Source organism: Cucurbita moschata, unplaced genomic scaffold (assembly GCF_002738365.1).
Source record: "Cucurbita moschata cultivar Rifu unplaced genomic scaffold, Cmos_1.0 Cmo_Scf00166, whole genome shotgun sequence".
Lineage (NCBI taxonomy): Eukaryota > Viridiplantae > Streptophyta > Magnoliopsida > Cucurbitales > Cucurbitaceae > Cucurbita > Cucurbita moschata.
The window spans coordinates 158,994-176,317 of record NW_019268682.1 but is presented as its reverse complement, the minus strand read 5'-3'; the positions used below and the strand labels follow the sequence as shown (position 1 = coordinate 176,317).

The 17,324-nt window shown below is 36.5% G+C and overlaps 1 non-coding gene across 1 annotated transcript; it reads right to left on the bottom strand.

Annotated features, from left to right (window-relative positions):
* Window positions 1–5,367: 5,367 nt before the first annotated feature.
* On the bottom strand, window positions 5,368–5,441 carry TRNAN-GUU. The gene has a single exon. It is a non-coding gene; the product is annotated as a tRNA-Asn (tRNA).
* Between the last annotated feature and the right edge of the window lie 11,883 nt (window positions 5,442–17,324).

Sequence of the window (17,324 nt, the reverse complement as noted above, 5' to 3'; positions counted from 1 at the left end):
CTCATATTATTAAAAGCTCTCATTGGCAAAGACAAAGAAGAGAAGGGTTGGGATCCCTTTATAAAATGTTATTATTAAAAGTTATTAAAAATGGTATTTGTTGTAGGGTTGGTTCTAGGTCTGGGTCTGAGTGGTGACGGGCTAGTAGATGCGCAACGTCGATTGAGGTGAAGCTGCGCAAGGCTAGATTGAAGTTTGGGCATGCGATGACACGTGTTGGGCTAAGAGCGTATCCCTCAAGCCCTCATGTTCTCAGCATATGGATCGTTTTCTTGGAGTAAGGAGGCATCCTAGTAGGAAGGCCGACCACTACATACGCCGCCATCCGTCTAGGATAGAAGCAAGTGGGTCATGGAAGGTTGGCTGCAGGCGTGTCTAAGGGCTAAAATACTAATGAGTTTGGATTTTCGAACCTGGCTTCAGATACGGACCTATGGTTTGGGTTCTATTAACTTCTAAGGCAGAGGTTCGGTTTTAAGCTCAAATTTCGGCTAATTCAACGTTTTCCTTTGTGTTTTACATTTTCTTCTTAATTTTTGGACTTATTTCTAGTCGATTTTGGCTAAGCTTTAATTATTCTTGCATAGTAATTTCCTAGAACAATAGCCAACTTTTATATTTAGTTTTTTTTTTCATAATTATTGATATTTCTCTAAGCTCGAGATTGAAAATACAGTCAATGATTAGAGTAGACATGTCATAATTTTGATATTAAAGTTCTAATCCAAAGATCTAAATTCCTATAACATGTAGATTGTGCTCCATAGTCAATTTCTAATCTTAAATTAACATCACATTAACACATGCTCAATTCTTGAAATTTTATTTTCTAGTTTAAAACGTATGCTATTTGATATCATATCTAAAAAAATGCATGGGATTTACATAGTTGACGAAGAGGAAGGTTTGAGAACAAGACTTTACTGCATTTGGGTTCTTTCACGTCGATCTGTTCCCCCTTGTGTTGAAACATTGCTGCTCATGACCCCCACATGGTCGGTCAACTATTCTAAATCTTGCGACAAATAAATTTGTAATAAATGAAAATGTAGAATATTTGCATAAATATGAGAAATGCACAAATATTTATGGACATGACATCCTAAATTGATAAGCATTGAGAGATATTGATAGACTTCTAGTCACTTTGATACTTATGTTAGCCAAATTTTTCTTTGTGACGAAATTTTGTGTATAAAGATTTTTTGTGTATAAGGAATGCTTTATAACCTCTTAAACCAATACGAGATTGCACAATAAACAGTTAGGATGGTCGAGTGGTCTAAGGTGCCAGACTCAAGTTTTGGTCCTCATAAGAGGGCTTGGGTTGAAAGCATCATAAGTTTATCAAAAGATAAGAACTCCGTACCATGCTGGATATCAATTGAACTCACTTGAACTTTTAAAAGTGTCAAAACATGATTTTTAAAAATTAAAAAATTTTAAGAATACCTTGAAGTTCGAGTTAGTTGTCTTAAATGACACGTCAAAAACCAAAGTTGATTTAAAATTTCTACTCGGGAGAAGCACCAACACTGTTATAATGTATGCTTCAATCCCATCACTAGAAGGAGGGTTTGAACCACCTTGTGGTTAACAACCACAGCTCTAACAACCTATGCTATTCGAGCGAATCATTTGTTACAATCCAAGCCCACCTCTAGCAGATATTGTCCATTTTTGCCCATTAGGTATTGTCATCGGCCTCACAGTTTTAAAACGCACCTATTAGGGAGAGGTTTTCGCACCCTTATTAGGATTGTCTCGTTCCTCTCTCTAATAGCTAGTAGATATTATCTATTTTAATCCGTTACGTATCGTCGTCAGCCTCACAGTTTTAAAACGCGTCTACTAGGGAGACGCTTACACACCCGTATACGGAATGCTAAATTCCCCTCTCAAACCAATCTTGGAATATATAATAAGCAGTCAAGATGGCCGAGTGGTCTAAGGTGCCAGACTCAAGTTTTGGTCCTCGTAAGAGGATAATATCTACTATGGCTTGGGTCGAAAGCATCATTATTTAGCTTGGGTTGAAAGCATCATTATTTAGCTTGGGTCGAAAGCATCATTATTTATCAAATGATAAGGAACTTAAATATCAATTGAACTCTTACACGCTACTTCACAAAGCAAACTTGATTGAAAAATTTAGGGAGAAGCACCAACACCATTATAAGGTATGCATCATTATTTTTATCAAATGATAAGAACTTAAATATTAATTGAACTCACCATTTGAGTTAGTTCTCTTACACGTTACGTCACAAAGCAAAGTTGATTGAAAAATTTGGGGAGAAGTTATTCCAGCCAATCATTTGTTACAATCCAAGATCACTATTAGTTGATATTGTCTACTTTTATTCGTTACGTCTCATTATCTCCCTCACGGTTTTAAACCGTATCTACTAGGGAGAGGTTTTCCGACCCTTATAAGAAATGTTTCTTCACCTCTTTAATCAATGTGGGATCTCACTATCGACCCCTTTTAATGGTCAAGTGTCCTCACTGGCACATCGTCTAGCGACTAGCTTTGATATCATTTGTAAACGTCCAAGCGTAATGCTAACAGACATTGTCCATTTTTGCCCATTAGGTATTGTCATCAGCCTCACAGTTTTAAAACGCGCCTATTAGGAAGAGGTTTTAGCACCCTTATTAGGATTGTTTCGTTCCTCTCTCCAACAGCTAGTAGATATTATCTATTTTAATCCGTTACGTATCGTCATCAGCCTCACAGTATTAAAACACGTCTACTAGGGAGACGTTTACACACCCATATACGGAATGATAAATTCCCTCTCAAACCAATCTTGGAACGCATAGTAAGGAGTAAGGATGCTCATGTGGTCTAAGACACCAGACTCAAGTTCTGATCCTTGTAAGATGGTGTGGGTTAAAATCCCACTTTTGACATCTCATATTATTGTTAGGCAAAAAGCGAGCCAAAGTAGATAATATTTACTTAGGGTCAAAAGCTTAACAAACCAACGTTGATGAAAATTTGTACTAGAGAGAAGCACCAAACACAATTATAAGGTATGCTTCATTCTAATCACTAGAAAGAGGGCTTGAACCTCCAACATTGTGGTTAACAGCCACAAACTCTAACCAACTAAGCTATTCCAACAAATTCTAACGAACTAAGCTATTCCAACAAACTCTAACCAACTAAGTTATTCCAACAAACTCTAACCAACTAAGCTATTCCAACCAATCATCTCTTATAATCCAAGACTAGTATTAGTTAATATTGTCTACTTTCCTTCTCGCACACTTTATTATGACCAACTGTTGGTTGATATTGTCTACTTTCGTTCCTTATGTATCATTTGTTGAACACATCTCTTTGTGGGAACTCTCACACTTTAACACAACTAAGTAGGGTGGAGGGTATTTACTTTGTGTTTCTTGGGACCATGAGACCAACCGTTGGTTGATATTGTCTACTTTCGTTCCTTATGTATCATTTGTTGAACACCAACTCTCTGTGGGAACTCTCACACTTTAACACAACTCTATGTGGGAACTCTCACACTTTAACACAACTAAGTAGGGTGGAGGGTATTTACTTTGTGTTTCTTGGGACCATGAACTAAGTAGGGTGGAGGGTATTTACTTTGTGTTTCTTGGGACCATGAACTAAGTAGGGTGGAGGGTATTTACTGTTTCTTGGGACCATGAACTAAGTAGGGTGGAGGGTATTTACTTTGTGTTTCTTGGGACCAATGAACTAAGTAAAGTGGAGGGTATTTACTTTGTGTTTTTTGGGACCATGAACTAAATAGGGTGGAGGGTATTTAGTCAATCTATTCCTAAAATTTTCAACTTTTTCCCCTAAATCATTTTCCTAAATTTATTCCTAAAATTCCTAAATCATTTTCCTAAATTTATTCTTAAAATTCCTAAATCATTTTCCTAAATTTATTCCTAAAATCCTAAATCATTTTCTTAACATAAATATAGTCACTCATGCAATGGTTGGACTTAACCCTATTAGGCTAATGATGATATTTTAACACTCCTGTCAGTACTAGTTCTCATTCGCTGCACCACAGCGAAAGCTCTCATATGGGCAAGTATTTAGCTCTTTTGTAGACAAGTCTACTACTTCCACATGCTTTGTTCTGCCATGAAACATCGAATTTTCTACTAGACAAATCACAGATTGGTTGTTGCATTGAAGTGGTATCGAATAGTCAACTTTCTGGTGCCAATCTTTCATCAGAAGTTTCAGCCATGTACATTTCTGAGCTGCTCCCGCCGCTGCTCTGTACTCTGCTTCTCTAGTTGACAATGATACAGTTGGTTGTCTTTTGCCCGCCGCTGCTCTGTACTCTGCTTCTCTAGTTGACAATGATACAGTTGGTTGTCTTTTGTTACACCAATAAATTGTTGTCGAACTGAGCTTGAACACATACCTGGTGCTTGATCTTCGAGTATCGTGATATCGATTGACATATCTCAAGGTCCATCGAGCCGCATTCAAATGAGGCTTCTTTAGACTTCACAGATACTGACTAAGGACTCCAACTTCCTTTTCGAATCCATTTGTTTGGTTCATGTAGATCTCCTGGTCCAACTCTCTATGCAAGAAAATATTCTTCATATCCATTTGCCAAAATTTTCGATCTTTATTTACCGCAAGTACTGAAGGAACTTGTACAATAATGAATCTTTATTTACCGCAAGTACTGAAGGAACTTGTACAATAATGATCTTTGCCACTGGACTAAATGTTTCATCATAGTCTAGTCCATATTGTTGAGAGAACCTTGGATCTACAGTCTGAGTTTTGTATCTTACGATCCATCCGGGGTATAGGGGTATACTTTATTTACATCTAGTCCATATTGTTGAGAGAACCTTGGATCTACAGTCTGAGTTTTGTATCTCACGATCCATCCGGGGTATACTTTATTTTGTAAATCCACTTGCAAAAGATAGATTTAACATCTGTTGATCTTGGATTATTTCTAATTGATGAGTGCATAATCGATATGGTCTCCCATCATCGCCATGAGTGCTAGCTCATCTTCTTCTATGGCATACAATACCTCTACATCCCATTCCTCCTCCATCTCCCTGTTGGAGGATGCCACATTACTTTCGATAGGTTTTTTCTTAGACCAACAATTTGTACCAGGGAGGAGAAGCACCAAACATAATTATGCCTCAGCAATTGTAGCGAATGATGCCTCCAAATCCGTTATGTCTCACCAAACATAATTATGCCTCAGCAATTGTAGCGAATGATGCCTCCAAATCCGTTATGTCTCTTCTTCACCTCTCTAATTTGATTGAAACTTCGTACCAGGGAGGAGAAGCACCAAACACAATTATAAGGCATGATTCATTCACACACATCGCTAGAAAGAGGGCTTGAACCTCCGACCTTGTGGTTAACAGCCACACGCTATAACCAACTGAGCTATTCCAGCCAATCACTTGTTACAATCCTAGACCACCATTAGTTGATATTGTCTGCTGTCGTTCGTTACGTCTCGGTATCATCCTCACGGTTTTAAACCGAATCTACTATGGATAGGTTTTCAGACCCTTGCAAGAAATGTTTCTTCACCTCTCTAATCGATGTGGGATCTCACTCTCGACCCCTTCTAAGTGCCCAGATTTCTCACTGGCACATCGCCTAGTGACTAGCTCTGATTTCATTTGTAAAAGTCCAAGTCCTCTACTAGCAGCTATTATCCATTTTTGCCCATTAGGAACTGCCATCAGCCTCAGTTTTAAAATGCCCCTACCAGGGAAAGGTTCTTACACCCTTATTAGGATTGTTTCGTTCGTCTCTCCAACAATTAATAGACAATTTAAGTGGGGCCTCCATTGGCGTCCTCGTAGGGTTACTGTCTGCCAGCCCTGCTGTTTCCAGTAGCTTCTTTGCATACACACCTTGACAGATGGTGATGCCGATAGTACTCTGCTGCACTTTGATGCCGAGGTAGTAGTTGAGCGCGCCGAGGTCGCTCATTTTGAAGGCTTTCACATTTCCCTCTTTAATCTTCCAAGAACTTTCATGTTGCCTCCAGTGATTATGAGATCATCGACGTACACTTCCACGATCAGCCACTGCTCGCCTTGGTCGCGCGTCTACATCCCATGCTTAGTGGCTGAGTTACCTTCGTCATTGAGTGAAAAAATAAGCCTCAACAGTAAACGACATCATAAAGTGAGAGTGATTTTCTTCATGGTCCGATCTTATGCAATACTCATCGCATAGGATGCCCCCACTCACATGTCTCCACATGTACAATTTAGTGATCACATTGTTTATCTCATATAGAAAAGTGGACCGCATCTATAGTATCCTCAGAATAAGGTACTCAGCTTTATCCCTATACTATACATCATTTTGACTATATACTTGAACTTGATCCACTCTTATGTCTCTACATATAGTTTAAGTAATCATACTATAGCCAGAGTGTTCTTAGTTTATTGGATTTAGATTAATGATCGTAAAATTCACTTTATTCAATAACAATCTTTGCTGAATAAACATCAATAATAACTTTATTGAAAACAGAATATGTTTTTATTTACAAACTATGAGTTTTAGGACATAAAACCCAACAAACAAATGGTTTTGTGTTTGGGCCATAATTTCTAGGCAGATTGGAGTGGGCTACAGATTGAGCTTGGAATTTGGGGGCTGAGGATGGAGCCGTGGGTTTGAAACATGAATCCGAATCCGAATAACTGGCTCGTCAACTTATCTTCTTCACCCGAATACAGATCGAAAATCCTTGCGATTCCCTTCTCTTTTTCCCAGTGAGAATACTAATGATTCCGATGACATTATTTCATGCCTCCACAAGGGTTTGCCTTTTGGAGGTTAGTACAACACTTTCAAAATACCGGTTGGGAGGTTTGAGCATAGAGAAATTTAAAGGGTTTGGGGAATAGTTTTGAATATGAAATAAATGCCTAGCCGGAAATCGCGTGATTTCAAGCTATATTAAATGCTGTTTTTTTTCAAAATCAAATTGTTATAGTCATAACTTCTCATAAATGTTGGGTTTTATGTCCTAAAACTTTTCGTTGGTAAACAAAAACATATTCTATTTTCAAAAAAGTTATTATGGTTGTTTATTCAGTATAGATTGTTATTGAATAAAGTGAACTTTACGATCATTAATCTAAATCCAATAAACTAAGAACACTCTGGCTATAGTATGATTACTTGAATTATATGTAGAGACATAAAGAGTGGATCAAGTTTAAGTATATAGTCAAAATGATCTATAGTATAAGGATAAGGCTGAGTATCTTATTCTGGGGACACTATGGATGCGGCCCACTTTTGTATATGATATAAACAATGTGATCACTAAATTGTACATGTGGAGACATGTGAGTGGGGGTGTCCTATGCAATGAGTATTGCATAAGATCGAACTATGAAGAAAACCACTCTCACTTTATAATGTCGTTTACTATTGAGACTGATTTTCTTTTCATTCAATGACCTAGGTAACTCGATCTTAATCCTGAGCTAACCATGAACTCCTATTTATTCGGAATTATCCTTAGATTTGCATGGGTGAGAGTGGCTCGAGTTTGCCGACTCAATAGGTCTCCCATTTCAGGGGTAAGACTGGGTGAATAGCTGGGGATGTGGGGTGTAAGATGGAATTCGCTCCTACCCACTTTTAGGGATAGAAGAGAGGTAGTTCCCTTAAGCACTGACTCCAGGTCTTGAACAAGGGGCCCCACCCTCTCATTGGCCTGAGAGGGATTCGGTTTACTGGTTGGACCACAAACCAATGGTTCATAAGAGGATCAGTGGGACATAAGGAACAAAAAGTAACTTCAGGGTAAAACGGTAAATTGACCCAGCTCTAGTTACGAACAACCTGTGAAGGATCGACTTACTAATCATGGTTATATCAAATGGACAGAAATATATCTATAGTGAGGGGAGTGCAACTACTAGGCTATAGTGGAGTGTCCTAGTAGTTAACGAATGTTGGTTAACAAAGTTAATGAGTTTAACTGGTTAATCTTGGATCGTTGGAGCCCATATCTATAGGTCCATTAGGTCCATCTGCTAGCTCATATCGGACTAAACCATAGAACAGTGTGACAAGTGAGTTTAAAGTGTTAGAATTCAAATTAGGGAATATATGCTACATATATACGATATATTTAACCACATTTTTGTTTTATTTACGAATTAAACAAAAAGAAATAATCTAAGATATTTAAATAAGATTTAAATATCTTAATCAAATATGTGTTGGAATTGATTGGGATTGGCATTTGAATTAATATTAAATATTAATTAAATAGTTTAATTAATCATTTAATATTACTTAAATTTGAAATTAATTATTCAAATTAATTGTTGAATTAAAATGAAGAAAGTCAAAATGTTACTTCATTTAATGGAAAAATCAATGTTAGTGGAATTTTGAGGTGTCAAAATTTGGTTTAACCAAACTGCATGCAAATAAACCCCACAAATTTTAGTAGAATTTTGAGTGTCAAAATTTGGTGAACTCAAACTTGCATGCTTGCAGCATAATCCCAAACATTTGAGTGAAATTTTGAGTGTCAAAATTTGGTGATCTCAAATTTACATGAACATGCAAACATACTCTATAAATAGAGTGATCATGGTACATGGAAGGTCTTCCTTGGTGAAAAACTTTGAGAAAAACCTCTCACAAACACTCTTTTCATGTATACAAAATCTCTCCCAAGTTTAGTCACTCACCGAATTCCACAATCCCGTTCTAAGATCGGAGGATAGTGGAGAAGACACTAGTGGTGGTTCGAAACCGGTTCGTGAGGAAAAAGGACTTTGAACTATAAAAGGTTAGTATTCGAACTCATTAAGTTTTAATACTTATGAACATGCTAGTTATTTACTATAATTGATGTCCAAAAGGGCCTAAGATCCAAATTCCTTCCGCATGTGTTATATTAACACCATCAATAAAAACTTAGATGTTCCTTCACCAAAATCGTAGAGCTCTACTCCGTCTATAAAAATACATTTTTCTTATAATTTTAAATCAACCACATACAAATATATTCACAACTAAAATTGGACGGTTACATGTTCTTACAGCAACATGAGGCTCCATCGATACTCCAACTTTCAGCTTGAATATTTTCAAAGTTTCTTTATAAAACTTGCATAGCATCGGTTCTAGATCAACATATCAAAAAATTCAGACCAAAACAACCAAATAATCTTATGGATCTTTTAAAATACCGACTAAAAAGTTAGAAAACCTACCACATGTCTTCCACAATTCTTGATTATCTTGGACAGTTCAAGAACCGAGAGTGCTTCTCCACAAGGTTCAGTGAAGATTTCGTAAAGAAAATCTAGCTAGAATCGGACTCCTCGAGGTTGAATAAGAAAGTGTCTAATAGTTACTTCTCTTTACATCGAGAGTTTCTTTTTCTCTCACATCGTTTATTTTTCTTGCTTTAATTTTTGTCAATTAACTCCATTATTTAGTTAGTATAGATTCCATAATAAGCTAGACACACAATGACTAGAGTTGAATTGGATCACTTTTCTAATTTATTATTATTATTTTTTAACCTCTTTTATTTTTATTTTTTTTTTATTTATTTATTTTTTTTTATTTTTTTGAGTTATTGAAATTTTTCTTATCACTCTTTTCTTCTTTTCTTCATCACCATCTTGATGGTCAGCCTCTAAAATTTTTAATAAAATATTATAAGTTTAATCTGAAAAAGTCTCTAAGATTTTTAATAAAATATTAGAAGTTCAATGTAAAAAAGATAAATTCAAAAAAAACTTGGGTGTATTTAACAAAACATCATAAGACTTAATTTGGAACATTTAATATTGCCTTTTGAAGGTGTGTCTCACCTTTCTTGACCAATACAAGACTTTTGGGCTCGAATTGATCCTCTGAACTTTGATTTTGTGTTTAAGAATTGGAAATCAAAGTAATTCATATTGGGAGTAGTGTCTTAAAGACGTGTAATAAATGTCTTATTGTTTAAAACTAATTGAATTATATTATATTTAGAACATTAGATTATTCCTTACTTAAACTCGAATTGTGACGATAAGATTAAAGAAAAAGAAAATAAAAAAACAAATAAAATTTAAATTATGTTACTCCATACTCATGAGGCAACCATTATGAGTCAACTACCAGTGTAATCCCAAGTCTATTCCCAAGACCGGTTTACGAGATCGAAACGTTAGTCTTGACCTATTTCTACACAATAAACGAATTAACCACTCGTGTAGTCTTAAGTTCCTCCTTAATACTTGTTTACAGAATCACGAGGTCACCTTTAACTCATTTTTGCACGCAATAGAAATACTTGAGTAGTCTTGGAGGTTTTCGTGACACCGTTCACATTACTATTAAGCCTGTTAGGCTTTCTTAGTAATCCTTCTCGTCGAGGTTTACTAGGTTCTTAAGGAATCTAGGTGGTTTAGATCTCAACTCATGTTTCGAGGATGCTCAAGACTAGCTTCTTAAGGCTAATTCAATATTTGGGTGCTCTCAAGTCTAGACCTCTGATCGTCGCTCAGAATCCTAAGGTGCCTGGTATACTTAAAATGTACTGTCCTAGGTCAATGTAAAAAATCGTTCTAGCTCTAACGTTCTAATCTTAACTTGGTTCACTCATGCATGGTTTATTAGAGAGATATTTCTATCGATCACTTAAACCACGGAATACATAGACTAAATATTCATGCAAGCTTATTTGGGGGGATATTCCTATCAATCAACAAGTATGGAATACATAGTCTAAATATTCAAGCAAGCTCAACAAAGAGATAACATCCATAAATAACCAGAGCAACTAGACACAATGTTCATTCCTCCATTCTAGCACAGCGGAAAACATTAAATTCGGAATGCATCATAAATTCTCACCCTAGGGTTATTTCGATAATTTTTTTAATATACATTACAATATCATCCAAATTGCCTTTGTTGCTACCCACGTGCTTAAAGGAGTCTTACGCACAACTACGCGTGCTTTGTGGCACAATCGCACTCTTACGGCAGTGGGATAGCGATTGTGCGACACTTGTTCTAACCTAGAAAATAAGTCAGTCATGTTAAATTAAAACTTTGCGGACAATATTGGTGTATGCTCGCGACACGGGTCACGTTTAAAAAAAATGTTTAGAAAACAGGAGCAAAGAAATGCGATGAATTTTTTTTTAAAGAAATCAATGTTATAAGCTAAAAGCGAGTAGGCAACAACGACTTTGATAGCATATAACCCAAGTACGAAGAATTGACACCTATTCAAATTCTCCTATAGTACATTTTGAGGCGTTTTAGCCCTACGGGTGTAGATATAATTTTTGTGACCGGTCATACACCCCCGTATTGACACAACGATAATAGTGAAGCCCTATCTAACATGAAAAAAAAAGTAAAAAAAAAAATAAAAAAAAAGTAAAAAAAAAAAAAAGGGTTTGGAACAAGCATACACCTAAGAAAAAAAAGTCCTAGACAAGCATGACCAGGTATCTGACATGCGCCCATAGGCAACACGCCTTGAACAAGTATGACCGTGGCATCCTCCCTCACTTAATTGGTTGACATCTCTGACAATCGACTCTTAACAAACTTAGTGTCGTAGGATGAGGTTGACTTCAAGTCCGTGGATGCACTTCCCACTGATCTTAGTATTAACGATTCTCTTCCAATATGATAGGAACTATTGAAACCCACTTCTCGATTTGTTGACTTTTTGCGTCTTCTTAGTTGGTGTCTGTTCTACTTTATTGGCATGGAATTTTTTAGTCTTTGCATGAGGTCGTACCACCTCCTTGTGCTTGATGTCGGTTTGGTCGAGATAGTAACGTTTCAAGTTACTAACGTGGACAAAAGGGCTAGTCCGCATCTATGGGAGTAGTTGAATCCTATATGATACCTTCTCAACCTTGTGGATAACTTCGACTAGTCCATAGTACTTTTTTTACTTTATTGAGTCTTTGTAACTCTTGAAGTCATTTTTTACTTTATTTATGGCATTTGAGACCAGTAAGACTTCTATTTATCAAATTTTAGTTAGTTTTAAGGCATATATTGGAATTAATCGTCCTGTTTAGCTAGGTTAAGATGTTATTATGTCCTAAGAATGTCATATGAATTGATATATGCGAGAATTAAGCATTGGAATATAACTTTGAGGTGACTATCAAATAATTAGTAACTTCGGCAAAGGCCAACCAAGTAAGTGACGTTACTGTAGTAGTTAGCTAATTGATTGATGTATGATGGTGCATGTCATGTGGCTCTTGCATGTACCATTTTAATTATGTGATGCTTATATGTTCTTTGTATTATCATTGATGCATGTCATGTATGCATGTCATGTATGCATGTGATGTCCGTTACACTATATTATGAATGAAATGAAATGTCATGTGTGAATGTTATGTCTTACCATGTAAAGTTACGTGATGGATTACATGAAGTTTTTCATGTATACATGAGGCATATATGAAATATGTTTGAGCGAAACGAGAAAGGAAATGAAATAAATGTTATGTTATGAATGAAAATCATGGGATCTCATGCTTGTATGTATGTCATGTGCATCGGGATACCTCCCTATTATGTTATACTAGTACGAACGCGTATCTTCGATACTTATAGTTGTCATGATATCATGCGGGTCTTTTCTTTTCTAATGCGTTCGGTGACGTGTAAGGTGTTGTGTCCGATCAAGTCGGACCAGGGGATACGTATACGAGCACGCCTGGTGGGTCCATGTGTGCGTACGTGAGCCGTGTGTGGAGAAGCACCATGCATCCAATCCTGCCTGGAACTAAAAAGTACCTAAGGTCTTACGTTCTTTAAATGATAGGTCTCGTTCATATTTTGTGTGTGATTGCATTACTAACCCAAATAGTGGAGTGACTTATTGAATATTTCTTAAAATACTCAAGCCACGTGTTATCTTATATTTTTTAGGTAAAGTTAAAGCTAAAGCGTCCATGCACAGATAACGATAAATGCGGTAAAAGCCAAGGAAATCAGGATAGATCATGATAGAGCAGTAGTATTAAATTTAATTAGTAGATATTAGGTGTTTTTAATGCAATTTGTTTTATGTTAAAAAATAATGTTATTTTAATTCTTGGTCCATGACTTTATTTTAAAAGTATTTATTATGAATTTTCACATACATGATTAAAACATGCCTAGGGTGACGTCACTAATTAGCCTAAAAGAATCAGAAGCGTTACATTATCCTTCAACACTTCTATTCACTAGTCTTCAATGTCTTGTTAAGTCATTTCAATCCTTTATTCCTATCATTTCTTTGGAGAGAAGCCTTGAGGAATGGAAATTGGGGTGAAATCTTAGACTTCAATTGCACATTTTGCATATTGTATAAGTCATTTCCTTCTCTACTTCATTTCGTTGATGTTAAAAGATTATCACTGTGATTGCACATACGAATGTGTTTTGAGCTTTAAAGTGCATTCTTTTCAAAATTTTAGACCACTAATGAAGTCACGTGTGGATGATCTCCCCTAAATTTTAATTGTATCAATTCTCCACACTTTTTGGTAGAGTGAAGGGAGCTAGAAAAATCTTGGCAGGGACCATTTCTAGGAGTAAAATGATCTAAAAATCATAGTTAATATTGGCAAAAGTAAAACGGGTGACGGGAGAAATAGGATATAAGGGAATATTGTTGACAATATAAGAGAAAAAAAATAAGAAAAAAATGAGAAATTTATTGTGTTAAGAGATGATGCTGGAATGATAGATGGATGGTTCTTGGAGTTGCTCAAATCTTAGAGATGCTCAAATAGCAAACAAAGCAGAGGAGAAGATGAATAGAAAAGCTCGAACAAAAGATGATCATCTAAGTTGCTAGTACCATGGAGATGCTCAAACAAACAAATGAAGATGAAGGGGAGAAGAAAGAAGAGAAGTTTGAATGAAAGGAAAAGAATGATGGAATTTGAACAATTTGTCCCTTTTTTGTGTTTTTTAGTCTTTTTGAACGGGCGCCCTACTCATATTATTAAAAGCTCTCATTGGCAAAGACAAAGAAGAGAAGGGTTGGGATCCCTTTATAAAATGTTATTATTAAAAGTTATTAAAAATGGTATTTGTTGTAGGGTTGGTTCTAGGTCTGGGTCTGAGTGGTGACGGGCTAGTAGATGCGCAACGTCGATTGAGGTGAAGCTGCGCAAGGCTAGATTGAAGTTTGGGCATGCGATGACACGTGTTGAGCTAAGAGCGTATCCCTCAAGCCCTCATGCTCTCAGCATATGGATCGTTTTCTTGGAGTAAGGAGACATCCTGGTAGGAAGGCCGACCACTACATACGCCGCCATCCGTCTAGGATAGAAGCAAGTGGGTCATGGAAGGTTGGCTGCAGGCGTGTCTAAGGGCTAAAATACTAATGAGTTTGGATTTTCGAACCTGGCTTCAGATACGGGCCTATGGTTTGGGTTCTATTAACTTCTAAGGCCGAGGTTCGGTTTTAAGCTCAAATTTCGGCTAATTCAACGTTTTCCTTTGTGTTTTACATTTTCTTCTAAATTTTTGGACCTATTTCTAGTCGATTTTGGCTAAGCTTTAATTATTCTTGCATAGTAATTTCCTAGAACTATCGCCAACTTTTATATTTAGTTTTTTTTTTCATAATTATTGATATTTCTCTAAGCTCAAGATTGAAAATACAGTCAATGATTAGAGTAGACATGTCATAATTTTGATATTAAAGTTCTAATCCAAAGATCTAAATTCCTATAACATGTAGATTGTGCTCCATAGTCAATTTCTAATCTTAAATTAACATCACATTACTACATGCTCAATTCTTGAAATTTTATTTGCTAGTTTAAAACGTATGCTATTTGATATCATATCTAAAAAAATGCATGTGATTTACACAGTTGACGAAGAGGAAGGTTTGAGAACAAGACTTTACTGCATTTGGGTTCTTTCACGTCGATTTGTTCCCCTTGTGTTGAAACATTGCTACTCATGACCCCCACATGGTCGGTCAACTATTCTAAATCTTGCGACAAATAAATTTGTAATAAATGAAAATGTAGAATATTTGCATAAATATGAGAAATGCACAAATATTTATGGACATGACATCCTAAATTGATAAGCATGGAGAGATATTGATAGACTTCTAGACACTTCGATACTTATGTTAGCCAAATTTTTCTTTGTGACGAAATTTTGTGTATAAAGATTTTTTGCACGTCATAATCTACCTCTCAAGCCAGATGTTATCTCCTATTTTCCTTCTTCCCCATTTGCTTCCCCACTTCTTCACTGGACCCTGTTACTTCTATTTTTTCGATAACGTTGGGTGAAAAATATTTGTGGGAAAAGAAGATGGCCACTATATCTAACAAAGTCACTATAATGAATGTCTCATTCCCATCATAGAAGGAGGGCTTGAACCTCCATCCTTGTTGTAACAATACAAACCCACCACTAGTAGATATTGTCAGCTTTCGTTTATTACGTATCACTGTTAGCCTCACGGTTTTAAACCACATCTAATAGGGAGAGGTTTCAGACCCTTGTAAGAAATGCTTTTTTCCCCTCTCCAATCGATGTGGAATCTCCCAATCAATCCCTTTTGAGGGCCCAGCATCTCACTGACACATTGCTTGGTGACTATCTCTTATATCATTGGCAAAAGTCCAAGCCCACTACTAGCAGACATTGTCCATTTTTCCCCATTACGTATTTTCATCAACTTCACAGTTTTAAAACACGTCTATTACGAAGAGGTTTATGCACCCTTATAAGGATTGTTTTATTCCTCTCTCCAACCGCTAGTAGATATTGTCTGTATTCGTCCATTATGTAGCTCTATCACCCTCACAGTATTAAAACGTATCTACTAGGGAGACGTTTACACACCCTTATAAGGAATGCTTCATTCTCCTCAAACCAATGAAGGATCTCAGTGGATAATATCTACTAGTGTTGGAGGGCTTGGGTTGAAAGTATCATTAGTTTACCAATGATAAGAACTTCAAAGATTTAAACTTTTCAAAGTTAAGTCATGGATGAAAAGTACCATCGTGGATATCAATTGAACTCACCAGAGTCATAAAGGTGTGAAAAATATGAATTTTAAAACTTCAAATTTTGAGAATATATCAAAGTTCCAGTTAGTTCTATTACACGCCACATCACAAAACGTAGTTGGTTGAAAAATTCTACTAGGGAGAAGAACAAACATCGTTGTAACTTATGCTTCATTCCCATCACTAGAAGAAGGGTGTGACAACCTCCGACCTTGTGGTTAACAGCCAACTGAGCTATTCCAGCCAATCATTTGTTACAATCCAAGCCCACCTCTAATTGATATTGTCTGATTTCATTTGTTACGTATCGTTGTCAGCCTCACGATTTTAAACCGCATCTATTAAGGAAAGGTTTTCAGACCCTTGTAATAAATGTTTCTTTACCTCTCCGATCGACGTGTGATATACTTATAAAATCCTTTGGAGAGCCAACCCTTCTAAGGGTCAAGCGTCCTCAATGGCACATCGCCTGGTGACTAGCTCTGATATCATTTTAAAAGTCAAGCGCACTACTAGCAAACATTGTTCATTTTGGCCCATTAGGTATTGCCATCAGCCTCACCATTTACACACCCATATAAGGAATGCTTCATAACCTCTCAAACCAGTACGAGATTGCACAATAAACAGTTAGGATGGTCGAGTGGTCTAAGGCACCAGACTCCAGTTTTGGTCCTCATAAGAGGGCTTGGGTTGAAAGCATCATAAGTTTATCAAAAGATAAGAACTCCGTACCATGCTGGATATCAATTGAACTCACTTGAACTTTTAAAAGTGTCAAAACATGATTTTTAAAAATTAAAAAATTTTAAGAATACCTTGAAGTTCGAGTTAGTTGTCTTAAATGACACGTCAAAAACCAAAGTTGATTTAAAATTTCTACTCGGGAGAAGCACCAACACTGTTATAATGTATGCTTCAATCCCATCACTAGAAGGAGGGTTTGAACCACCTTGTGGTTAACAACCACAGCTCTAACAACCTAAGCTATTCGAGCGAATCAGTTGTTACAATCCAAGCCCACCTCTAGCAGATATTGTCCATTTTTGCCCATTAGGTATTGTCATCGGCCTCACAGTTTTGAAACGCACCTATTAGGGAGAGGTTTTCGCACCCTTATTATGATTGTCTCGTTCCTCTCTCTAATAGCTAGTAGATATTATCTATTTTAATCCGTTACGTATCGTCGTCAGCCTCACAGTTTTAAAACGCGTCTACTAGGGAGACGCTTACACACCCGTATACGGAAT